Raw genomic sequence first — 3,427 nt, 5'->3', positions numbered from 1 at the left:
ACAAGGATTGTTACTCTCATTGTTAAAAAAAAAAATAATAGGTATATGGGATATCAAGTTCCTAAAAGGCACAAAGGTTATCCCAGGTAGGACTTGATGAGGCACAGCCTCACCTGCACCTGATCTTGGAAGGGTCCAGCTTGCTGGATGCCTCTCACGTCAGTACTCGAGCGTGGAACAGTTTGCTTTTGCAGTTATCAGCAGTGCTTGAGTCTGGCAGGGCTCGTTAGTCAGCAGCTAACCTGGCGATGTTGCACGGGTGTTTTGATGTCGGCATGCTTCTAGCTCAGGCCCAGCCCCAGACACCGCGGTGGCTGCTGCTCTGTTTTACGACTGAGCGATGAACTCTTACTGTACACCTTCAGTTCAGCGCCTTGTGGCTAGGAGTATGCACCCAGGTCATGGGAGAGTTCATTCGGTTCCATCGTCTGCCTGAGGACAAATAAGACGTTACTTCTTCCAAACTGGCAACAGGCTCTTTTTGGCGTGCTGCAGCTTCCTCTTGCAACCGTCTCATTGCGCAAGAGCTTTTAGAAGCCGACTGGAGATGGTAGGCAGGAACCAGAGGGGAGAGCAAGGAGAGCCTCTAAGCTGTTCTCGAAGGACCATTTCTGGGTTGAATATGTGCGTAGTCAGAATATGGAAACTGCCCACCGCAGATCTCCTCCCTCCCCTCCCTGGCCCCCAAACAAAACATCCTCCAGAACCTTGTTAGGCTGAAACATGGCTTTGATTTAGTGAATTTTGAACGTTATTCTCACAGTTGGAAGAGCTGTAACAGAAGAGGAGGAGAATGCCTCTAGTCCAAAATGACTGATGCTTCCACAGTTAATGGATATTTGTCAGATAAAAGGGTTTGATATTCCATTGTGCAGAAAACAGAATTGAGTGTAGCTGTTCTACATGATGCATTGATGTGCTAAATGAAGACACTGCTAGCTTGCGCTCCAGAAAGAGCTGGGCAGGGACAGAATTTAAAATATAGCCTGCATGGGAGTTTCTGCTTTGGCAGTCCCTAGGTGTCAGACTGCAGGTCTTTTAAGGATTCAAAATTCAGTGCATACCTTTCTACATGCACTGCATGGAGTATATAATTTGATCTCCTGCTTCCACTCTAAATGCCTTTCATGCAGGTTAGCCTGTGTGACAGCTGTGCTTGGTTGTCTTGGGACCGTATTATCTAAGGACACTCAGCAGAGAAGCACATATATACGCAGGTGAGCCCTAGGAATCTACTACCGTACTGTGAGTCAATGAAATCACTAACTCACCAGCAGCCTCGGACAGAACTGTTTCAGAAAGGCTACTAGCTACTTTTCTCCCTTCTTCACTCATTAGGTCTCCTTTGCACGACAGGTTCTACAATACAAAGTTAGGTAAGGTAAACTTGTGAATGTAATGTTCACATTTTTCTCCTCCACTGACAAGTTAAGAGCCAACTCAAATTTATTCTGATCTAAAGTCTATTTCAAAGACAATCAGAAAGCATCATTTCAATGTCTCCATTCCAGGAGAGAGTGGAGCAGGTTTCTTTCATTGCTTAACTGCTGGGCAGATCGGCTGGCTGTCCCTCTTCTCTACTAGATTTATGGTCCTTTTGTCGCTGGCCATTGCAGCTTGTTTCTTTTGATTGCTATGTGCAACAAACATACTTGTAAAAGCAAACTTCTGTTATCAGGTGTTCTGTTTGGCTCCACATATTTAGGCACCTGTCTCCATACTCTTTTAATAATTAACATGACCAGACTGGGTCCCAGGAGTGTGGGTGTTGGCAACAATGCCATTTCCAGGCAGGGCTTTAATCCTGGCTGCTCCTAATGATCATGTGAGCACAAAAAAAAAAAGACATTTCATCCCTGGCTAAATCAACTTTGTGAAAAACACAGTCCAAAATTATAGCTAAAAGGGAAGGGAAACTAACAGAAAGGAAGTGCTGCTTCCCTGGAGTGGCCTCTATTCTAGCCCGGGCAGTTACCACATGATAGATTTCAAAGAAAAAGAAAGTCAACATGGTTTCAGGGTGTATAGCAGGAATACCTGAGTGGTGACTGTGACTGCCCATGGGTGGCTTGTGCAGGTTTGAACAAGTTTTGCTGGGAAACAACTGTAAGATGGTTGGGGAAAAAAGATCCGAAATAACAAACGAGGAATTTTCACTGTTCTCACTGAAACCTCAAAAAGTTCATTCTTAGGACCTGGAAGAGCATAAGAAACCTCGCTGGTCCTCTTCTCAAGCCCAGCTGAGGTTCTCTTTGCCTTCATCATCCTGTCAGACTCAGGGTCAGAGAAGCCTGAGCTGTCCCAGGGCTGACAGATAGACCAGTTGAAACACTCGAAACAGTGCTAACAGCTAAAACACAACCGAGCTGGAGCCAGGGGCTGGAGGGAGTCTGGGGCTAAGCACCCTCCCTATGCACGTCCAGTTTAATCCTGTCTCCTAGGAAAAGAGCCCAGAGCATGTTTGAGTCTATACTTCCAACTTTATTTTCCCATCCTTCTGGAGACTACTTTCTGTTAAAGAACTGCTCTAAGAATAGAGGAATCACACTGCCTTTTTATGTGTCTGCGTGTCGTCATATAATCTGAGGGAATATCAAAACAAATAAATACAAACAAATAAATCTAAATGATGAACAGGAACTAGATCGTTACATCCCACAGGTAGCTTCTGGGTACCTAAACCACTGGCTGACTTTATGCTCCTTCTGCGCTGTCAGGTCATTACATGCCTTACTGTCTTAGTTTTTCCTGATTAATGATAAGAACTGCCACAGTACTCACTTGCTTTATAACATGCTTCCTGATTTTAAGCTGGAAAATGCTGTGTTTGAGTTAAGCATCCCGGCAACCTAAGGGAGAGGGGTGGGAAGGGGCACATTCATTAATCACCTGATGAATGAAATTGTTTCTTTTTTAGATTGTAATTGGCTAGAGAGGCCCCATGAAGAAAAGTGTGTTTACACTGCACAGCTTTATATGAGCACAACCATATGTATTACGAGGACTTAGAACCTGGGCAGCACTTGGAGTTTTATTTTTGTTTCAGTAAGTAGATTTGATCTAATCAGTACAAACTTTCACAATAGCAGCTGGCCTTTATGTGGCCAGTCTAAGGACAAAGGCTTACTATTTGTGATATATCTTCCAAGATCTTTTTTTTGGCCTAGATAAATATTACAAAAAACCTCCTTGTCAGTAGGCTTTCTGTTAGATTAAAAGAAAAAGGGGGCTCTTTGAGGCTCTTTGGGGTTTTTTTTCTGAGAAATGTTACTAAGCACCACATAAAAATTGTCCTTCACCGTCAGTGTGTATCACCAGCATCTGGGAAAGATACTCTTAATTGGTGCCATGAGTGAAGACCAGACTAATGATACAGGGTATTAGATGAGGATATTTCACTACTTCTGCACTTTTTCCAAGAAGCAGG

This window comes from Buceros rhinoceros, unplaced genomic scaffold, assembly GCF_000710305.1.
Source record: "Buceros rhinoceros silvestris isolate BGI_N320 unplaced genomic scaffold, ASM71030v1 scaffold18647, whole genome shotgun sequence".
Lineage (NCBI taxonomy): Eukaryota > Metazoa > Chordata > Aves > Bucerotiformes > Bucerotidae > Buceros > Buceros rhinoceros.
This window is presented reverse-complemented; position numbering follows the sequence as displayed.